Below are 24,257 nucleotides of genomic sequence, written 5' to 3' on the forward strand. Positions count from 1 at the left end.
CACCGGGTGTCTGTTACAATTACTCAACTCCGATATTGTAACACGAAAGCAGCCACTGACAATACAAAAATGAATTAGTATGACTTTGTTTCAGTAAAGCATTATTCAAAAAAACAAAACAAACTAACAACAACAATAAAAAAAAAAAAAAAACGGGGGTGGATTGGAGCCCTGGTCCACTTGGCCATTTTTAAATATGCTGGCCTCTTCGCTATGGCTCATGGATTTTGTGCTCATGGATAGTGGGTGCAACACAGCCTGCTGGTCAGAATTCTACATCAAATCCTGGCTTACCATTTATTAGCTGTGTGATACTGAGAAAGTTACTTAACCTTTCTGTACTTAGTTTTCTCACCTGCAAAATGGAAGTTATGTGAGTAATTACCTCATAGGGTGCAAAAAGATATTAAGTGTACTACATACATGTCAAGTGCTTAGAACACACTCTAATCCCTTATTTTGTCAACCATTCTTACCTCAGGGAACATCAGCCCTCTTGTCATCCTTGACTCAGCCACTCTTCTTGCCTCTCACTTGGCTGCATATCCCTAAGTTTTTGCCAGGTCTTCTGTGTAGAAACTGACCCATCATTTTAAACCCAATCTCCACGGTAGGTGGGGTTGCTCCCCTTCGGGCCCATGGCATGCCACTGGATCTCAATACACTTCCAGGGTCAGAACACCATGGAAGCCTCCATCTCTCTGAACACTCTACTCTATCTGGTATCAGTTTATTCTAGGCAGCCTCCAATGCAACCCCTTGAGGAGCCTACCTCAGCTCTTTCTACAGAAGGCCTCTCCCACAACCCCAATGAATAACTCAATATGAGAAGATGGAATCTACATTCCTGTCCTCAAAACATCCTAAAACTGGAGTAAAGGCAGATTTTTCTTTAATTTCCACTATATCATATCCCAGGAGTGGCCCTTGTTGCCATAGGTAGACAGGGCATTCTGTCCACAGCATAGAATTCCTCATTAGCTTTGATATGTTAATATGAAAGAAAGGAATGGAGTTGGAAGGACACTGAGCATAGATACTAGCAAGCAAGTAAGGTTTATTATCATTTGCATAATCGAATGATGACTGTCAAAAGCTAAATGCAAACTTCAGACTTACTCTTTGTATTCCATCTCAGTGGATGTTAATTGCCTTCTAAATATGTTGCCAAAGGTACACAGAGATGAAAAGTCTACTTATAAGTCTGCTTGTAATTTAGCACAATTATAAATATTAAATGTGTTATACAGTAAAAATGAACTCATATATTCAATAGATTTTAAAAGTTAAATGTTAACAAAATTACCATCCATTCATTCAACTTTAATAAATAAGCATCACGCCACTAACTCACTACTTTCAGATAGTTAAGAAATAGATCTGAGGATTAGATTCCAGACCGACCGACCTTCCTTCCTTCCTCCCTCCCTCTCTCCCTCCTTTCCTTCCTTCCTTCCTTCCTTCCTTCCTTCCCTCTTTCCCTCTTTCTCTCTTTCTCTCTTTCTCTCTTTCTTTCTTTCTCAGAATCTCCACTCTGTTGCCCAGGCTGGAGTGCAGTGGCAAGATCGTGGCTCACTGAAGCCTCCACCTTCTGGACTCAAGTGACCCTCTCACCTCAGCCTCTCCAGTAGCTGGGACTACAGGCACACACAACCAGACCCAGCTAATTTTTTGCAGTTTTTGTAGAGATGAGGTTTTGCCATGTTGCCCAGGTTCATCTCAAACTCCTGAGCTCAAGCAATTCGCCTGTCTTGGCCTCCCAAAGTGCTGGGATTACAGGAGTGAGCCACTATACCTGATCCAGATTTTTTCTTAATACAAAATACCATTGTCATTCTATTAACTTCTTGAAGGAAAAAAGAAATACAATATACACAATAAATATGTGCAATAGCACATATGCCTTATATACATATGTATACTTTATATATCAAATGTAATACAATTATTTATATGTTATAATAACCTATATTTATACATTCCAATCCATCTCAAAGAGTCTTCACCTGTATCATTTCATATGCATAAAATACATCAGCAAACTGAAGTGTCAGAAAAGTTTAGGGGCTTCTTCATGGGTGACTTTAGTCAGAATCAGGGAACTACACTTGTTCATTCTGAATTTTCTTCCTTACTAAGCAGAGAAACCAGTCAAAAGCTCCTATAATGTTAAACATGTTGCCCTCCTCTCCAATGGTTAATCTACATATTCTAAGTAGTACTGGTAGTCATCTGCCCTGATCTTCACCATCGCTTCCTAGACTCCCACTCTCCAAGTCCTGCTAAATGTATTCTCAAATTCAATATCCAAAGAACTAAGCATAGAACTACCATTTGACCCAGCAATCCTACTACTGAGTATCTACCCAATGGAAAAAAAAATGTTTTATCAAAAAGACATCTCCATTTTTAAGTTTATTTAGCACTATTCACAATAGCAAAGTCATAGAGTCAACCTAAGTATCCATCAACAGTGCAATGGATAAAGAAAATGTAGTACATATAGACCATGGAATATTATGCAGCCATAAAGAAGAATAAAGTCATATCATTTGCAGCAACATGGGTACAGCTGGAGGCCAGTGTCCTATGTGAATTTATGCAACAACAGAAAATCAAATATCACATTTTCTCATGTATAAATGGGAGCTAAACAATGGGTACACATGGACATAAAGATGAAAACAGTAGACACTGGGGACTCAAAAAGAGGGGAGGAAAGGAGGGAGGGAGTAAAGGGTTGAAAAACTACCCACTGGGTACTATGTTCACTGTTTAGAAGATGGGTTCACTAGAAGTCCAAACCCCAGCATCACCAAATATACCCATATAACAAACCAATATATGTATGTATCCCCCGAATCTAAAAAAGAAATACATACACTCATATAGAAGGAATAAGTTCTGATGTTAGACAGAACAGTATGATGACTATAATTAACAACAATGTATTGTATATTTCAAAATAGCTAGAAGAAAAGAGTTGAAATGTTCGCAACACAAAGAAGTGATAAACGTTTGAGGTGATGAATTTCCTGAATATGCTGATTTGATCATTACAATTTGTATGCATGGTCAAAATATTACATATTCCCCATAAACATATACAAATATTATTTATCAATAAAAATAAATTAAAATAACAATTAAGCAAATTTATCCTCCAATAACAACTCGTGTCACCTGCTTTCCTCCACCACCACCATCATCCTAGCTGTGAATATCCCTTCTCTCAGCCACTCCACTGGCTACCTTGTCCAACTGCATCCACGAAGGCAGCCAGTCTCCGCATGCAAGGAAGGATGGTCTTGTCAGCTACAAAACAGATCATACCACCTCACCCACTCTCAACCCTGCCTAATAAACGTTGATGGTTTCTCATTGCCTTTGGGATGAGTTTTAAGGTTAGTAGCACCACTACTTCTCCAGCCTTCCTCTTCCTCTCTGAGCTGCAGCCACATTGACTTCACATTTACCACACCTCTCTCAAACGCACGACTGCCTCACGTGTCATTTTCTTCACCTGGAATGCTCATGCCCAACCTTTTACCAAGTTACTCATGCTCATCCTTTAGATACCGGTAAACAATTATTTCCTCAGGAAAGCCTGGTCTCACCTCCATGATCAGTAAAAGCTACCATTACATGCACAGATTGCACCAGGATCTCTTCTTCATAGCACTTACTATAGCAGTAATTATACATGTATCCATGTAATTTTTAAAGCTCCCTAAAATAGGATTTTTGTTTTGTTTTGTTTTTTGTTTTGTCCCTTTTCACTTTTGGGTTCAAAGAACTTAGCACTGCTCCTGCCACATAAGCAATTCAATAAGTATTTGTTGAATTAGTGAATAAATTAAGAAAAAAATGAATACCAAGGTACCCTATGGACTGGTAGATGATGTTGAGAAAATGTACATAGTAGAAATATGAAGCTAGAATACTTAGCATTGAAGCCGGAGGTTAAAATAGCAGACTGAATCCTCCTGAGTAAAATCACTGTATTTGACAATAATTGGAGAGGGCTGAAAGGTTTCACAGGGAGAAAGAATTTTCTTTATTTTTCCTATAAGATATTTTTGGAGTGTCCATTTTGGGAACTAGGTATACCCAGCTCCTGGGGTACGGAAGACGACATGACAGAGAGAGTCCCTCAGATTCTAATAGTGAATGTGTTTATGACTCTTCACTTTACTCAAGACCCCAGAGGGGCTCATCTATTAAAAGTGTACCCTTGATAACAAAAACAGGCTCCACTGAGGTCATACTGTTCGAGATTTTGACACTAGGCTCATTGTTCATTCCACTACAATGCACCTGCCACTCTTAAATTGAAGCTTATCGCTGGCAACCAACCAATTCTATTACAGCACAATCATCCATCTTTGTCCTTTTCCATGGAATCCCATCTACATCTTAAATGAAACGAGTCATATTTATTTTTGTTTTAGGAATTCAACTGTTGACAGTCAACGTTGCATTAGATCAACTGTCATAAATTTGGGAGGGATTAGTCATAATCACAGTGAAACAAAACAGACCAAGGTCGTGTACAATCTAAAGTTGAAGATTTAACATTAGTCATAAACAGGTTGAACTTTTGTTTTACATTAGTCAGCAAGTAGCACATGAATCTCATCCTTAATTTTTATCATTTAAATTTTCTAGCCTCCCTGATTTATTTCACAAGTTACTTAAATTCATTAGGAATTGATATATTTATATTTTATTGTTTCTTAGTAACGCAGGGCTATAACTTACCATATTCAGAAACTGTCAAAAATCAGAATAAAAAGCTAGAAGGGAACAAACAGAACCACAAGGCTATTGATTTGTCTGTAGCTGCAGAGCTCAAATATTTACATTCCTCAAGTACATGAAACATCAGAAAATATGCATGATGAATTCAGATATTCCAGGAGTGAGAAATAAAGAAATGTCAGTAGACAGGAAAAATCACAGAAGAACCCAAGGAAGTGTGTAAATTTCATTTAGAGAGAAAATCACGTGGTGAAGCTGGAGCCTAGGACCAAGCAGGCATATAACACTGATGCAGATTTTAAAGTAGTATTAAAAGTGCATTGTCTTTATATGTAACAAGCCAGAGGGATCAATCATTTCCTTGAGGATAACTGAAGAAGTCTTATAGTACAATATGGAGGTGGCAAATGACTGTATGTGTAACTCCCAAACTTTCAAGCACACACACACATACTTCATCAATAGAGTATGTGTTTATTAGTTACATAACATCACTTCATATAAATTATCTAATGCGTCCTAGGCATCTTAGAAATGGGTCTAGAAATGGCAGACTACATGCTTTCCGTTTATAACTAAAATGCTTTATTCATCTTGGATCAATCCAAGGTTAATTTTACTTAAGGTTAAATAAATCTATTATTTTGAAGAGGATTTGTGATATGAATTGAGTTTAGTGGGGAGTGAAATGTTTAAAGGATGGTTTCCATCAGAGAAGACTGAGGCTAAAATTAAGTTAGAATGCATGTCCAGGGCCTACTTGCTCTTTGCCTTTTTGAGTGAATCTCTTAGAGCTGAGGGAGAGCATGGGATGGGACACTTCTCATCCCTGGTGAGAGGACAAGCAGGGCATTTGCTGGGAGGATGTCAAAGGCCAAAAACCAGGGTAGCAAATTCAAACTGGCCCATTCATCAGAGGGTTAATGAGAGAGGAAGTCAAGATACAGAAAGAAAAAAAAATTGCAAAAATATGTTTGCTAAAGAAAAGGTTGAAGGAAACATAGAAAAAATCCAGAAACAGATGGTTTTTTTTTGTGTTTTAATTTTTCAATATGCTTCCAGGACAGTCTTATGCAATTATGAGATAATAAGAGGCTGAAGCAGGTACATCAAGATAAATTTATCTTTATTCCTTATTGATTCACATAGAGATTTAAGGCAGCTTCTAAAGATTCAGAAACTTAAACAAGATACATTAATTAAAGGTAAGATGCAGAAGTGAGGAAAAATAGTTGGTCATGCATGAACAATGATATATAATGACCCCCACATTGCTACAGAGTAGATCAAATTAGCTCTAGAATTTCAGTAGCCTAAGAGAAGGAGAAAAATTGGTCATATAATTCAAAATCCCCATAGGAAATTTAATGCCTCAAAGAAATCTTATTCTTTGACTAAAGGAAGATATTTCTTCTAGGATCACCAAAGTGTGATTCTGTAAACACAATTTCATGATGGCTCAATAATAATTGAACTTAGGCAGCCAGTTCTCTCCTCTCTAGGCTTGCTTTAGAGATAAGTTTTTAGAATTGTGGTCTTCAAGTATTTTTTTCTGAACAATGCTGATACCAAGTAAGCTTTCTGACAAATATTGGATGTACTGAGGTCATTTTTGCACTGTCTGCCAAGTGTTTACATTGCCATCTAAATACAGATCTTCTTGACTTAACAAAAAATTGAACTAAATGTAGACCATCTGGGATGGAGGCTGAGGAGCCCATCTTGTACCTATAAAGACAGTTCCCGCTCTAACAGGGGAATCAAGAGAGCACTCCCATGGGGGCCAAAAGCCTCCTCCATGTATTGTTTCTTTTGTCCGAATTCAACTTTTTATTTTGAGATAATTGCAGATTCACATGCAGCCACAAGAAATAATAGACTGATCCCATGTAGCTCTACGAAGTTCTCCCAAAGATAATATCTTACACAACTATAATGCAGTGCTATAACAAAGATGTTGACATTGACACCCTTAAGATGCAGAATATTCCTTCACCATAAGGATCCCTCTTGTATCCCTCTTATAAGCTTCCTCACTTCCCTCCCACTCTGAACTCTTGCCTAAACCCTGGAAACTACATCTTGTTTTCCATTTCTATATGTTGGTCATTTCAAGAATGTTACATAAATGGTGCCATGAAGTATGTGACCTTTTGAAATTGGCTTGATAAATTTAGCATCATTCCATCTAGGTTTATTTAAGTTGTTGAATGTATCAATAGTTCATTATTTTGTATTTCTTAGTAGTATGCTACAATATACATGTGCCACACTATGTTTAATTATCACATGTCAAAGAACAACCAGAGAACAACTAGGTTGTTTTTAATTTTTGGCTAGTCTGACTACAGCTGCTATGAACATTTAAGTAGAGGTTTCCATGTGATTTTTTTTGTTTGTTTTTCAGGGGTTAATATGCAAGAGTGCAAGGGCTGTGTCATATGATATTTGCATGCATAGGTTTTGGTTTTTTTTTTTAAGAAATTGGCAAACTGTTTTCCAGAGTGGTTGTACCAAATATATTTCCACCAGCCGTGTTTCAGAGATCCAGTTTCTCTGCATGCCCGTCAGAATTTGGTGTTGTCACTACTTCCTTTTTCTTTTTTTTAACTTTAGCCATTCTGATAGCTATATATTGATATCAAATTGTGTTTTTTATTTGCATTCCCCTAATGATAATAATGTTCGACATCTTTTCATGTGCTTACTTGCTCTCTCTGTATTTACTTAGAGGAAATGTCTCTCAGTGTGTTTGGCCCACATTTTTAATGGGATCGTTTTAACTGTTGAGTTTTGAGATTGTGTTATATATTCTAAATACTTATTCTTCATCCGATATGTGGTTTGCAAATATTGTCCCCCAGTCTTTACTTTGTCTTTTCATTCTTTTAACAAGCTCATTCTCGGATAAGCATTTTTAATTTTGATAAAGTAGACTTCATCAACATTTCCCTTTATGTACTGTGTCTGGTGTCAAGTTTAAGAACACTTTGGTGAATCCTAGATCCCAGAAATTTTCTCTTGTATTTCTTTCCTAAAAGTTTTACAGTTTTATGTTTCCAGTCAATAATTCATTTTGAGTTGATTTTTATATAAGATATGAGGTTTATGTTGTTTCAGTTGGCTTTTTTTGTTTGTTTGATTGTTTGTTTTTGCTTATGAATATATGACTGCTCCAGGACCATTTGTTGAAATTGTATCCTTCATGCATTGAATTGCTTTTGTGCCTTTGTCAAAAATCATGTGGGCAAATCGGTGTGAATCTATTTAAAGAATTTCTATTCTGTCCAATTGATTTGTGTCGCTCTCTCTGCCAAATTGTCTTAATTACTGTAGTTCTATAATAAGCTTAATATTCAGCAAAGTAATTCCTTTCACTTTATAATTTCTCAGCATTGTCTTAACTATTCTAGGATCTGTCATGCACATTTTACAATCAGCTTATCTACAAAAGATCTTGCTAAGATTTTTATAGGAATGACTATTAATTTCAGGAGAATTACCATCTTTACTAGGTGAGACTTCCAGTACATGAACACCGTATGTCTCTCCAATTATTTATGGTTTATTATTTCTTTTGTCAGCATTTTTAAATTTTCAGTATGTAGAGTGTATGTTTTTTAAAGTTTACATCTAATGATTTTTTTTCTCTGGAGTAATTATAAATACTATTGCATTTTTGATTTTTGTATCCCTGTTCATTTTCAGTATATAGAAATGTGACTGGTGTATGTGTGCGTGTTGTTAATCTTGTACTCTACAATCTTGCTGAAATAATGTATTACCTCTAGGATCCACATATTCTCTTTATATATATTCTAGTTCAACTGCAATAGAACTAGCTGAGAAAACATGTACAACAATTGAAACCAGGTGTTATTTCAGTTCAAAAGAAAAATAATGTATATGTGTGTGTTTGTGTGTGTGTATAATCTTTAAAATTATTTGAAGTCATTGAGCACTGCTAATTCTAGTTTATCCACCAAGATTTGCAGCTTATAAAACATATACAAGTAACTGTGCAATCATGGAATCCATATCAAAATGAATATGCTTTTGAGCATTAGTTAGAGTTCAGAGAACCAACTGAATATAATGTATTGTCTTAAAGAAAATGACATTAGTTCATTGTTTCAGTATTAACTCTCAGTATAAATAGATATCAAATATATAATGTGGAGAATACTAGAAAGTCATTCATGACTACTAAAACATATAAAATGTGAAAACTTCATGTTTAGAATGCAATGAGAGCACTGAACATATAAACTGTAACTGCTGAAATTTTAACATAAGGTTGACAGCAAAAATCATAATTAAACAAAATAATTCTAACAGTGAGGCCTCAGGCTGACCATTAACCACTTAAGAGAACAGCCAAAGCATACTACATCTAAGTAGTCTTCTCTTAAGGATGCTGACTGCAACTCCAAGGCCCTTCCCAAGGATGACAGTGCAGCAGGAATGCAGGTGTCACTGCCAGCAACAGTGAGGAAGGGTGAGTTTGTAGTTAGGGAGATTAAAGCCTAGGTGATAATTGAGACAAATCCATTTTGAGTGATCATTTATTCAACAGATGCCATACACTTACTTGAAAATGTCAAAATATAGTCAAAATTAGGAAGGCATAAATAGAAGCTTCTCAGAAAACAGGGCCATGGAGAATTGCCTGATGCTTGCTGTCCTAACAATGCTGAGAGGCAGACACCAAATGGAGCAGTGGTTGTTAAAGCCATTATTTCTTCTGCAATTACTAAATGAACTTTCCATTTTGCAAATGTATATGTATACATTAACTGGGGAATCATTATTTTAAGAACGCTTGTTAAAATGTTATATTGATGCAAAAATGGTTTTCAGTTGGCATTCCCACATATGTAGAAAATCTGAAAATACATCTATAAAGGTATATATTGTACAAAGCTTCGTGATTAAAACAATTGAAAGGCTGGAGGAAATGAATATTGTTTTCATACATAACAAATTCTCAGTAAATTAAATCTTTTATCCCATCTCAAGAAAACAAATTTGAATGCAAGAGAGCAAGAGACAAGTTATTTTAAGGAGAAACTTCGATCTAATCTACTATTATTTCTTTCTTTAATAAGTCTATCGCAGATATTGGAACTTAAATTCTTGTTTATATGATGAGTATTCTACCCATGGTGCAATTACTTTGCTCTTTTCCTAAATGGATCACAAGATAACTAGTTAGTTGTTGGTCCTTTCTGATGTCTCATTGCACCTGAAGAAGGAGTGAAGGGATTTTGCTTGAGGAGGGGGAAATATGGGGGATGGAGAGACAGGTACTACTCATCTCTTTCCCTGCTTCTTTGTCCTGTTACCTTTGTCTCTAGAGCTGATGGAGTGAAAGGTGGAATCAGAAAATGAAGAAGCCAAAGACAAGGTTTAGAAACCGAAGCAAAGAGTTAGAGAAAAAGCCAATGTCCCACCCTCCCTGGCACCTTATACCACAGAAAAGCTAAGAAGTACAGGGACCAGCATAGAATTAGAAAGGAATATTGCTCCTGGAAAGATACCATCAATGCCATCAAGGATAGAGTGGCAGCACTTGTTCTAAAGATACAGGTGCTTACAAATCATCGTCCAAGGTGGGAAGAGGTACCCAAGTCCAGCAGTCATTACAACATGTCCATTAATGCTAAAGTGACCAAATGTGGATTTCTAGGCTGATCAGTTCTGATAGTAGGAATGTGACAAATTACTCATGAGCCATCTCACAATCCTGTGTTTCACAACACAGTGTGTAGGCAGATAAGTCAGCATGCTCCGATGTGCCAATCATCAGAAGGAATGTCAAACCCCTCAACAATAGATGGTCTGGGTGCTGCTGCAAACCATTGAGTCAGTGTCACTGCCTTTGTGACAGCATCATTCCACTGGATCGTGAGCTCTGGAGGATTTCTTTTGTTCACTTTTTTATCCACCCTACTTGGAGCAGTGCCTGGCATGTGGTAGGCACTCAATAAATATTTGTTGACTGAATGAACACATCCCACACGGCACGGCATCCTGGCCCATGTTCAGGCTGCCTCCTCCTTGCCGCCCAGCTCCTACTGCCTGAGCCTCAGTGAAAGCACTTCCAGCCCTCTACAGTCCAGGAAAAACAATGTCTTTTCCATACACACCTCCGAGCCTTGAGCCCTTCCCACTTACTAATAGAATAATACTGAGTAAATTCCTTAACCTCTCTAATCCTCAGTTTCTTCAGTAATAAAATAAGAATGATAATAGCCACTCAGGAGAGTTTTGAATATTAAATACATTAATGTAAATGAAAAGGGTAGCATACAACAGCCTCTCAACAAACAGTAAAATTATTTTCCCTATTCAGTAGAGCTATAGATAATTTATTTGAATGGAATTGGGCTCCACAATTAAGATAGTAAGAGAAATTCAGATTCATCAAAAAAAGATCTGCCTTTCAATTTTCCTGGCAATCCTAAAGGAATAAATGGGACCCCATGGGGGCTCCCCTTATAATCACATATCTGTAGTATTGCATCCACAGAAATTTACTAAAATGACTTGGGTACTGACCTTGATTTGGGGTGAATTAAATATAGCCAGGTCAACTTCGTTGACACAGAATTTACTCCTGATAATCACGATCAACAAGGGACCACTGGATGGCATGCTATGAGCAACCTGAGTGGGGAACCATGTCTTCTGATTTCTTGAGAATTTGGTCCCAACCTATGTTGGACCAATGGTCATCATATAGGTTGGGCCCTAAGTCTCAAGAAACCAGAATCCCAGTGGTCCCTCCAGCTGTGGCCACTCCTTCGCCAGCTTCAGTTTTCAATCTGTGTCAGCCTGAAAGCAGAACACAGCTTGAATTTGAGTCTACCAAAAATAATTCTCTTATAAGAAAGATTACGAACAATAAAAACTAAAGACATTTTAGAAATCTCAGAGAAGCATTATCTACTCTCTTCCAAGATGCTGCCCACCCTCACCCCACTCCCTGACTCACAATCCTACCAAAGACCTCCTCTACTTTGACCCTTCCTGTTTGTTCATGCTCAGCCTGTGTGTTCGGCCATTCTTGCATTGCTATTAAGAAATATCTGAGACTGGGTAATTTACAAAGAAAAGAGGTTTAATTGGCTGACAGTTCTGCAGGCTGCACAGGAAGCATGGTGCTGGCATCAGTCCAGCTTCTGGAGAGGCCTCAGGGAGCTTTTACCCATGGCAGAAAATGAACGGGGAAGCAGGCACATCACAGGCGAAAACAGGCACAAGAGCCATTGTGGGGCAGGGACCACACTTTTAAATATCCAGATCCTGTGAGAACTTAGTATCACCGGGACAGAACCAAGCCATGAGGGACCTGCCCCATGACCCAAACGCTCCTCACCAGGCCCCACCTCCAACACCGGGGATTACAATTCAACATGAGATTCGGTGGGGACACAAATCAAACTATATCAGCCAGCTATCATCCTCCTCCCTCTTCTCAGTGACATTGCAGTTCCTACTGCCCAATTCTTTTGCTATAACAGTACTTTAATTAACTCTTCTCGCCTGCTCCCTAAGTGCCAGACCCTGGGTCCCAGATCAGGATTTCCTTAATGCAGCTCTTTCCAAATATTCTTTAACAAAGATTGTGTCTTCCTATAAGAAATGGTTATATCTGGCTGGGCACAGTGGCTCACACCTGTAATCCCAGCACTTTGGAAGGCCGACGCGGGTGGATCACAATGTCAGGAATTCGAGAACAGCCTGGCCAATATGGTGAAACCCCATCTCTACTAAAAATACAAAAATGAGCTAGGTTGTTGGCGCATGCTTGTACTCCCAGCTACTTGGAAGGCTGAGGCAGAAGAATCGCTTGAACCCGGGAAGCAGAGGTTGCAGTGAGCCGAGATCACGCCACTGCACTCCAGCCTGGGTGACAGAGCGAGACTCCATCTCAAAATAAATAAATAAATAAACAAACAAATAAATAAATAAACAAATAAATAAATAATAAATGCTTATATCTGAGGATAAAAGAATTAAATGGTCTGCACATTGTTGCCCATATTAGGAATATGAGATATAAAGATCAAAATACAAATGTTCAAACTTGGAATTATCTATGTGAATTTTCCTCTGCCCTTTGTGTTCGATGATAAAAGCTGGAGTCAAAAGACTCCCACCTTAAACACTCACACCTACATACATCCACACACAAACACATATACACATACACATATGTGTCAACATACACAACCACCATCTCATCATGAAATGTTAAATGTAACTAATAATCTATAGTTGCTATTTTTTCACTATTGTCCTTTAAAACTTACCCCAAACTCAGGTCCCTCGGGATAAAATTCTTTTGCCAAATCATTTTGAAATCAAAAGTTTATGAGTTTTTAGCACAATTTCTTAGACTCTTACCCTTCCTATCTGCGCTCCTCACCTCCATTGGGAATATAAAGGACATAAAGGTATAAAAAACTGAACACACAAGTGGATTTAGTTCTTCTGTTTATAGAATCAATACATAACAGACACCCTCTACTCTGCATAGCCACTCGATATTGAAAATCAGAATGTCTATCACCAAAGAATCAAAAGTTGACATTTGTACAATTCTTGGGAACCTCAAGGATACTCTTAATATTCTTCCAACAAGAGCAGTATGCCCCTTCCATGTAAATGAACCTGGGAATTTGAAGGAATGTAGAAGCTCTATATTGAAGGTAGGGCAGCTCTGACTTGTGGTTGGAAAGCTAAATAAAAAGAAGGTGAGTAATTTAGCAGGAAGTCACAGGAGTTCAGAATTTGGAGGCAAACATACTAAATGCTTTGAACAGAAAGCATGCTCTTGAGAAGAAAGCAGCCAGTGGCTTCCACTGTTGAAGTTTCCCTCCTTTCTTCCCTCTGGCCACCAGCCTTGGCAAGTGTTCTGAGCCAGGTCTGTACTTTCATGTGACAAGAAAGTACTGATAAACTGCTCTGGACATTTCTATTAAAAAATACCTATCCCTTCCATCTCAGGATAATGCTGTCTAATGGATTATAACATTCATCAGTTTATTCATTAGACCATTACATACTGGGGGAACTGGTTATTTTAAAAAAAGGAGACTTAAAATTATTTTGAAAAATTAGCTGCACTTTCCTTTCATAAGTTTGGTTAATGGCTGGTGCAATGCTTAGTAAACAGACCATATGAACAAGAAGTGGGATTGATCCAGGAATGAAAATGCCCAGATTCCTCTCTGTCTGTTGAAGTCAGAAGAGCCATGTTGTCTTATAAGAACTTGGTAACCCGAGTCTCCAACCCCTGACCCAGGTGCTCTTTAGTAACAGTGGGAATATAAGCTGCTGTCTTCCTCCAAAATCAGCCTCTACAGCGTGAATGAAAGCCTGAAACATCTCACAAGGCAGTTATGTTTTTTGCTGGGGGCTAAACGTTTGCTATTCAAGGCCTAGTGGAAGGCGACAACTTCCCTAACTCCTTTTCTGAACAGAAAGATGGCATCAGCCAAACAAAGAAAAGTTAGAAACAGGAGTTTAACCACAATCTGTTTTCCAAGATAAATATGGCCTCATGGGGGATTATTCAGATTCAGCTAAAATATTAATTTAAAGCCAAATGGATTTTAGACATAATATGTTTTTCTGTCTACTAGCAAGTGCCAATTAGGAAAGAAAAATGTATACACTATAGGAACGGGAGACAATAACTTCCTGGATGTAAATGGAAAGAAAAAGATCCAGTACTGAGTGAGGCTCACAGGAAACACATATGATGCGCTTACAAAACATCCTAAGGTGAAGTGATGAGAATAATTTTAAAAAGAAAAAAAGACACTCAAGAAACCTGTTTTTCAATGCCATGTGTATTAGGTGTGCTAAAATTAAACTGGCATATTGAAAACAGATTTCTTTTTTAAATGAGAGAAGAGACAAATAAAACTACAGAAAGTTATTAAAGAAATCATTAAAGAAACGGAAATTGTTTTGGTGGAAAAGTTGACCTTTCCAAATGAATAAATTAAATAGAAAATGGGTTTATCTGAATGCCTAGTCTGATAAACACTGTTTCTTGTTAATAAACTCCTCACCCTGTAGGAAAAATAGACAGATAGTCCAGTTTAAACCATGGGGATGACATCAGTGCTTTTCATTACTGTTCTTGTATCTGTGTGTAACAAGCATCTCTATAGCTTCTGATATAGAAACATAACTGCTATGAATTTAAATCTATGACAGCCCATGTTTCTGGTTGATTAAACTAAGTTGTTTATGGCGTCTGCAGTATGAAATCAAAGTGGGAACAATTAAACTATCCATCTCTGGAGCAAGGGGCTTGCTGGCATTGGCATCTGACCATTCATCACCTGCCATGTACCTTTTCATTGTCATCTCTGCAGCTCCCTGATACGCAGATATTGGCTCCCGTTCTGAAGTGGGTTCATTTGTCACTATCATCAGGTGGTACACAATGGGTGCGAGTTAATTCAAAGTTCTGAGCTTGCACTCTGTGTTGGAACAATTCATTACAAAAGTATATCCTGGAAATTGCAATGCTCTCAATGCTCCCTCTACCTTTCTGTCTTTTCATTTTCCTCCTCAGCAAACTATGAGCAAACCAGAAGCTGCTGAAATGTCAAATCATTATCAAAGCTTCATTTACGCACTCATTCAAGAAACCTTTCCTGAGCAACTCCATGAAATGTGGCATGTGCTGGGCTGTCAAAAATTCAAAGATAAAACAACAATAGGCTCAAGCCTGAGAGATCTTCAATTCTGTGAATTGGGACTAGAGATGCAGAAATGATGCCTTGTGATAAATGGCAGGACCCAGAGACACAACAGGCAACTTCCGTGACCCAGTCTGAGGCTGGACACCAGGCTCCTTCCAGATACACAGCAGGAGAAAATCAGTACATTTAGCATAAATATCATGGGTTTTATGGTGCCTTCATTATTGAAAACCTGTAGCTAAGTGTGTGCGTGTTTTTTTGTAGAATGTTGGATACTATAGGAACCGAGCTAGAGATTTCCTACCCTACACCTTTGCTCCTAACTGGCTATATATAGACTGAACTATCTTTGACAAAATAATAAATCAAGGTTGCATAGGAAAACTTACATTGTTGAGTTTTAATAGCTATTTTCCAATGAAAACTTGACTCTGTGTACTGCCAGACATCATATGTGAATATGATCACTAGTTTTCTTTAAAAATAGAGCCTGAATTCAAGCTGCTCAATTATATTTAGGCAAACAAATACGAGAAGCCACGAATGTACTCATACATGGCATTGTAAAACAAATTCACCAGAGGCCAACACACAACCAGCTCCCTAAGTGATTTGATTCCACTTCAGAACTAAGCACACAAAGGACCCAATCTTCACCCCTGGGATCTCACTTTCTTCCTCTTTGTTTCCTTAGGAGTGTTTCCCAAGTCTTGGTGGGGAGACTTGCACAAGACTAAGACCGAGAAGACAGGAGAACTCGTGTTGTAGAGTCTGTGTTAAGTGCCATGAGCTCTGCCAGATGGTCAGCCTCACAGAGCAGGTCACGTTAGTGAACATTTGGAAACCAAAGAGATGGGGATGAATACATAGGAAGTCATCAGCTCAAGGCAACACTGTTAGTCAACACCAGGGCCAGGATTGGACTCCAGTGACCAAGCTGTCTCTACTCTGCAAATGTTTCTTTCAGAAGTCACCTGGGAGGTGTTTCAAAATCTCAGATCCCTCATCCTACCCTTGGAATTAAACATTTTGTGGAAGTGCTAGTGGAAAAGCATCCCACAGGCATGGACACAGCTGCCTCACAGACTGCGACTCAGGGGACCACCATGTCCCACCTTGCTCCCTCATTCCTAACAGTAAGGGTGCATACCTTTGCCACTAATTTGCAATAACTCATTTAATCATCACAACAACCTTAGGAAACACATACTTATATTTTCTCCACTTTTTACATGAGGAAACCAAGGTTAGAAGCATAAGTCAACTTGGCTGGTCACATGACTGGTAAGCAGCTGGACTGGAATTCAAGCACAGGCAGTCTAGTCCTGAGCCCTCCTTTTAACTGCTGTGTTACACAACTTTCTGTCCTGCTGCCCTGAGTCCTATGCAGGGCCCTGGCTTCCAGGTGACCTACTACTGATGGTTCTACTTTAGCATAAATGAAGTGACTTTTCAAAACACAGATCCACAACTCTCACTGGCTCCCAGTTACATCAGTGCAGGTGAATTAGTGGCCCACAGGTCAGCTAAATCCTCCAGATTAGAAAATAATAATAATAATAAATAAATAATTGTAATGTTTTCAAAATTAAAATGTTTCTTTAAAACAATCTAGTTGTCTGCCTAGTATGTGTCCACTTCTAGAAGAAATGGCTAGAGTAACCTCCTCTAGATGAGTTTCATTAGACTGGGCATGCAGCCTTCAGCTGGCCACAGCCCTCATTACCCTGCTCCTGATTTACATTTCTGCTTGACTTCGGTAGATACATGAGTTTGAGACCCACAGCCCTACAAGCACAGGCTTGGAACATATAGTATTAGCATTAGATGAAATAAAACAAAGGATGTCCACCTTGCTTGTTATCAAAAGGCTACATATAAAATACAGAAGAAATCCAACAAATAGCCATGTCCACTGCCAATCCTTTCTGTATGAATACACTCAACGAATAATGTAAAAATGAATTAAAAACTGATACAGGGTGGGGACGGGCACGGTGGTTCATGCCTGTAATCCCAGCACTTTGGGAGGCCGAGGCAGGCAGATCACAAGTCAGATATCGAGACCATCCTGGCCAACATAGTGAAACCCCATCTCTACTAAAAACACAAAAAATTAGCCAGGCATGGTGGTGCGTGCCTGTAGTCCCAGTTACTTGGGAGGCTGAGGCAGGAGAATCACTTGAACCCAGAGGTCGGAGGCTGCAGTGAGCCGAGATCACGCCACTGGACTCCAGTCTGGGTGACAGAGTGAGACTCCGTCTCCAAACAAAAACAAAAACAAACAAACAAACAAAAAACTGACATGGGGCGAGGGAAACACAATGTCCAGAGAATATGAGATGATAGCTGCCAGGGCACACTCTCTCCATCTTCCTCTGCCCTCCCTTGATTCTCATATCTGGCCATACCAAGGAAAGCACCTCTGGCTCCATCTAGACTTTCTTGGTGTAAAATGGAATTCAGATTCACTTTCAGGACTCAATTCCAGGAGCCACTCGAGCGTCCCTGTCCTCCTCCTGCAAGCTGCATGTTGAATTATATTCAGTTTTATTAACAAGAGTCCCTGGAGTTAGTTTCACCCCATCGCCACATTCCTCTCCATCCTCACCAACCACGGCAGCTTAACTGTGCAACAGATTTCTTCTTCCGTTGTTTCCTCCGGATCAATACATCTTACCTAGTATCCCAGGTCTTTGCTGAATAGTAATACCTCCTCTCTTAATCACAACAGGATATCCTGTTTTGCTAGTAAGTTCCTATCCATCTCTTTACTAGGGATAAATTCTGTGTCCTTCTGCATGCCATTCAGCAATCATGCTATCTTTCTTACAATCACCATCTGGACCCATGACTGGACATCGGAAGACCATACCTCATCCCAGACGGAAATTAGCTCAAGAATCTACACTATGACAATGCAAGTATTTAAAAGAAAATAAGCCATATGATCTATTCAAAACTTCGTAAAAATTGTAGCATGTCACTCCAAGTCTTCCAGTCCAGAAAAATACCAATGTAAACCCAGGATTATTTCCATAGTTCACTATCTCAGAAAATTTCTATACAAGGGCCATTTTGCACGTAAGTTAGAACAAAAAATAAGATCTATTTAATCAGGCTACGATTATGAGACAACACCAGTAATTTTTAATATTTCTGGGACCAAACACTCCACCTCCCCCTGCAGAAAGCAGGCATGGGTCTGCTCTGGGTGGCCATGCTGGCACAGGACAGGATGGATTGGCATTGGAGAGTTATTAAAGCTTCAACTTCCCTTTAGTTAATTGCCCATGCTTCATGCAAAGGTGCAATTAGAGAGCTGCTTGCTAATGCAGAGATAAGTAATTGCCTTACTGAGAGCCTTACTGGGAGCAGAGGATATGTAGGATGAGTCAGTAGAGAAGTTAAGTTATTTTGTGTAGTCCAAATGGAGATGATAGACCTTGCTGAGAAAAGGTCAAGGAGAGTGTTCAAAGTGATACCTCCAAATGCCTGCAATGACCATCAAAAACATAAGGGCTATGGTCAGGTGACTGAAACTTTCTGTAGAGTGTGTTTGGTCATCTTTGGTCATGTTCTAAAGTATTTGTTTAAGCTTTGCACAAGCCATAAAAGGAAAGTCATCCTTTGATATTTGACAGTGATTCTTGTAGGGTATAATGAATAAACATTTAGGACAAAGTCGTCCAAAAGGGGATTTTCCAAGGCCAAGACATTTGTCATTTTTCCAAGGTCCATCACATTTGTCAAAAGGCTCTGCCAGTTGGCAGCACACCAAAAAAAAAAAAAAAAAAAAAAAAAAAAAAATTGTCACTTGATATGCTGAGCCTAAGGGAACCCACCTGTTTAAGTGATCTATATCTTGTGCCCTATTTAATATCATTCTATAATGTTAGTGTTATACATGGTTCCACCTTCATTAAATATACATTTAGAAAATAAAGATTTTTTTTCAGCTTTTCTCTTTGATTGGATAGGGGGAACAGAGGTTCTTAGATGTCTAACCCCTACTACCCCACTTCCCTTACTTTCATACTCCCTGTTTTAATTAGGTACCTGCCTCAACTGTTAATCAGAACTGATCCCCCTGCCCACTGGAAACTCCTGATAGAACAGCCACTAAATCAGCCCGAAGACTTCTCTCGTTCAAATTAAGTTTTTCCAATCCCATTGGTCTCTCATGTATTTTAACAAGTAGATTCAATAGCCAAGTATTTGTTCACTATATTTTAAAAACTCTTCCGGAGGAAGGCCATTACTTATTGCAGTAAGCTGAGGATAGAAGCGATTTTACTGTCTTTCAGAATAACTAATTTTGATTGATCCAGTAAAGCTGTAAAACATGTTGCCAAGGTTAATTATAATTCATCAATCACATCAACACATGGCATTCACTGATGGAGACAGCCTCACATATTTGTTTGAGGTATGCAAACAACTTCAGGAGAAATCAGCTTTAATAATCTTTCACTCTGTGTTCATTGTCAGGAAAATGTGATTTAAGCAAAATCATTTATCCATCCCTAAATACATTAATGCAAAACAACTTTACTTTTTTAATTCTTTATAAAGAAAATCAACTCAGCCAACAGAAATCAGTTGACAAGTATAAAAGGTTTTCAGTCAGTTTAATCTTCATGGAGTGTTTATTGATGTTATGTGAAATCAAAACATTATTTAAATAAATGCCTTTATTGTCTATGTGGATTTCGGAAAAAGAATCTGATGGGTTTTTTTTATGGTTCTTTTTTAGGTAAACTTTAAAAAAGGATTGCAAACAAGTCAGCAGTAGTGCCAGTTTGATGGTTCTTTTCAGCAGGTGCTGACATTGATGAAAAACTTGGAGAGCTGGAATCAAAATGACACTCATCTTCCAAGGCCAGGGGATATTTCCCTTAGCACAGTTTGAGTCAAATGGCCAGCATGGGCACTGCTGCCTAGAAGGCTTTATTTGGTAATGACATCTCCAAAAATAAATCCATTCATTTCTTCCTGTGAAATGACTATTTATGAGACCTTCTCTACTGGGCATTGAGCTAGGTTCTGTCAGATCAGCAATAAGCAAAGTAGCTATGACTCCTGTATCCACATAACTCACAGTCCCATGAGGAAGCAAATGTTAAAGAAATCACTGCAATAACGTGTGCTGTGCAATATCATAAAAGAAGCACATAGAATACTGTGTGAGGAAACCAAAGCAGACACCTAACTCACCTGGGCGATAAGCCTGGAAGCAACTTGCAGTTCAGATCTAAAGCAAACACAGAAGTTGTCAAGGCGAAGAGGAAATAAGAGCGCTCCATGAGGAGGTGGTCAGGGCTTCTGATACTTTTTAGCTATGAGACCCTCAGCCAAATTGCCAGGCCATGTATGGAATAGAGAGCCATGAAAACCATCAAGGATATAGGATTGTCAAAAGAGAAGAGGATCAGAGCAAAGAACAAAACACCATTCTCTTCCAGTCACTGAGAAACCTGTTTATTATTTCAGACGGTGCTAGTTTCAGTTCTCAAATCATTGTTAACAAACCAGCAAAAACCTGCCCACTCACTCAGCTTTTATCAATTCTGTGTGCATGACCCTCGATGAAGAAAGCCAATTACTCTTATTGACACAAATCATCTTGCCAGAGAACATTTTCAACAGAAGAGAGGAAATGGAAGAAAGACTGAGAGAGTAATCAGGAATCAGCTCCCAGGTATCACTAATAACCCCAAAATAACCTTCCCCTATAGCTATAGAAGCCTTAACATTCCATTCAGCACCACTCACTACAGAAGCAAAGAATTCCTCGGCAAGATGTGTAGGTCTTCAAGAAGCCAGAAGCGCATCTGCACTTTCTCGTGGTCTCAGCTTGTGAGATTTTATAGTGTCATGCAGTCAAATGAAAGAAACCAAGAATGATTTAAAAATATGTGTAGTCCATCACTTGTAACTGTTCATTTTCTTGGAGGTTTAGATAATTTTAGTGTAAATGGTCATTTCAAAAGATGGGCAAGTTTTGGTCCATCCCCGAAACCATCATCAATTTTTGTCCTAGTCATCTCTGCTTACATATGTGTGGTGAGGGAATTCCAACTCCTCCTTCTTTGGCTTCAAAGATGTGTAGTGTGTGATGATATTTGAATTTACTGAAGATGAGAAGTATTATGGCAAGAAATCACGTTTCATAACACCAAGTGTCCATCATCTTATTGACTCCTCCAAAGCTCTCCAAAGACTGAGGAGGGTAGACCAATCCATTTTTCTCACTGCTTCCCTCAGAGGGATACTATGCCACTTCCTGGAATTCTGGTGAAGAAAAAAGTGTTGATCTTGTTACTTACTGTGGCTGGAATCCAGCTAAAGCATAAACATTGCACATTTAAACATTATTTGAGCAACTTTAGAAAGAATACTGAGAGCTTCCTGCGAGATCATAGCAATATTAAGGCCATGAGGTAAGCAGACCAGCATGGAACAATAGGATGCAGTATCCTCCAACAAGGGCTAGTGACCTAGATGGAGGATGATAGGAAAGGAATGAGGCATGAAAAGGAGGTTATATTAGCCACTACTAAATCTGGAATTTTACCATACTCCCTTAGTGAGAAAGATATGATTACTATTATTATCTATCCCCCAAGTAGAGATTCTTAATGATCATTTGTAACTGACATAATACATATGTCAATGCCTGAATTATCTATAAGTAAAATAAGCATGGTTTTAAACCACTATATAATCTTTATTTTCCAACTTAGAAGTCCTACTCTGGAAGAGAATTATGTGAGCTGGGTGGCCTTATCTTACACTTGCAATCATATCAGCAAGTTCTGTTTCAGCGAAAACCATAAATAGAAATATTTGCTAAACTAATGATTATTTAAGATGAAAGATTTTTCCATTTATTTTATGATCCAAAATGTACTTAAAGGCCTTTCTCGGTTAAAGGCTTCAAAAAGACACAAAAATGATAAATCTTATTGCGATGAAAATGTCTAGTAATGACCAATTTGAAAGAAGTAGCTTGACATGAAAGAAAGTAAAAAACAAATATCTGCTATGGAGCTTCTGAAGTTTAAACCATCTCAATTGTATGGTAACATCGTCTTCAATAAGGAGGGAGAAAAATATTTCATTAAAAACAAATCACATTTTAAAAGTTTATAAGACACTTCAGGAAATTAAAACAGCTTCAAGTTTAACCTAATGCTAAGGAAGGAAATGTACTATCTTCTTTAACTGCCACATTTTAAGGTTTGATACATTTTCTGTGCTAAACACACATGAAGTTCAATTAAAAAGTATTTTGAGTGTGTATTACGTGGTAAGCATTGCAGATATATAGATCAATATGTCATTTTTTAAATCCTGAATGGTCCCACATAATACCACATAAGAAGAATTACACATGTGTCCACCAAACCAACTCATAAAATTATGTTATACAAGTTACATATTGTTATCTATGCAGTTAGAATAAAACTATAGTGATTATTTCTATTTAAAGATTAACTCTTTTGACCTCTTTGCTGCAAAAATTTAAAACGTTGGTTGCATTATTTTATTTAATTCTGTGTTTCATTTCTTTGTGACAATGCAAAGAAGAATCAGGTTAACCTGGTCTGTTGAGTTCCTTTACATCTTTCTGAAGAAAGGGATTTATAAAGATGTCAGCCAGTTATATAATAACTTATGAAAAGACAAAAATCCCTTCTCTTTGTTTTTGAAAATCACTTTTCATGAACTATATTTCTAATTGAGAATAAGAAGTACATTTTAGAGTCAGTTTATTCAAATTTTGTAGAATGAGATTTCATTTAAACTAAATGCAAAATATATGAATATTTTTTAAAAATGTGGCCATTCTTGAACAGGTATTTGTGGTGTATTTATTGTTTACTTTGCTACTTTGTGTTAATAGATTTATACAGGAATTCAGGCCAATTACTCGTGGATACCCATTATAATATTTAGCCATGATATGTATTTTGGAAAGTGAATTCTTGATGAATAAAATGAACTTACTGTTGTCATTAAATAGGTCATAATCTTAGTTAAAATTGTGTCCTATGCACAGTATGTATGAGTATGTTCAACTTTTGAAGGACCATTGTATCTCCTTCCTTTAGTTACTGACATTTGCAGAATATTTGCATATTAAAGCATTAATAATATCACATAGTAAGTGATCATTTTCTTTGCCAGGATATATGTGACTCATAATATCATTGGAAGAATGGGTTATGTTTAGCTTTGGCTCCTAAACTTCAAGGAAAAGCACAGTTACATTCTGCACATTTTATATTCTAACTCTTAGAATTATTTTTTCTTCATATATAACAAACTTATTCCAATTATACCTTTAAGTTTTTTAAAGTTAGTCATTTAAAGTGAACATACATCAAGAGCTTGGTAAAGAAATATACTGACAAGAGTTAGTATTTCTACTGGCTCCAAACAATAGGGAAATCGTTTGGAATTGGGAATTCCAAACAATTCCCTCTCCACCATCTGAAAACACACAGCCCCCAGGCTTTGGAAACCATAATTGCCACCGTCACTCTGTGCTGAAAATCACATTAATCCAGCCCTGAGGATCCTTCACTGGCCTTTTGCTCTGAGATAAGTTAGACTCTTATTAACAAATGGAGTCTAATTTTTTAGGTCATGTCAGTGCCTTAAACCTTCTAGAAAATTCATATTCCAATATCAAAGAACTAAAATAAAGATCATATTGTTACTGTCCACGTGCTGTAATTTCAGCCTATGGAGATACTG

At 37.9% G+C, this 24,257-nt stretch overlaps 1 protein-coding gene across 6 annotated transcripts in view; it reads right to left on the reverse strand.

Annotated features, from left to right (window-relative positions):
• The window catches only part of NRG3 (neuregulin 3), a 1,213,654-nt gene that overhangs the window by 753,634 nt on the left and 435,763 nt on the right, over positions 1 to 24,257 (reverse strand). The gene's annotated exons all lie outside the window — the stretch shown is intronic.

Source organism: Mandrillus leucophaeus, unplaced genomic scaffold (genome assembly GCF_000951045.1).
Source record: "Mandrillus leucophaeus isolate KB7577 unplaced genomic scaffold, Mleu.le_1.0 Scaffold478, whole genome shotgun sequence".
NCBI classification, from domain to species: Eukaryota; Metazoa; Chordata; class Mammalia; order Primates; family Cercopithecidae; genus Mandrillus; species Mandrillus leucophaeus.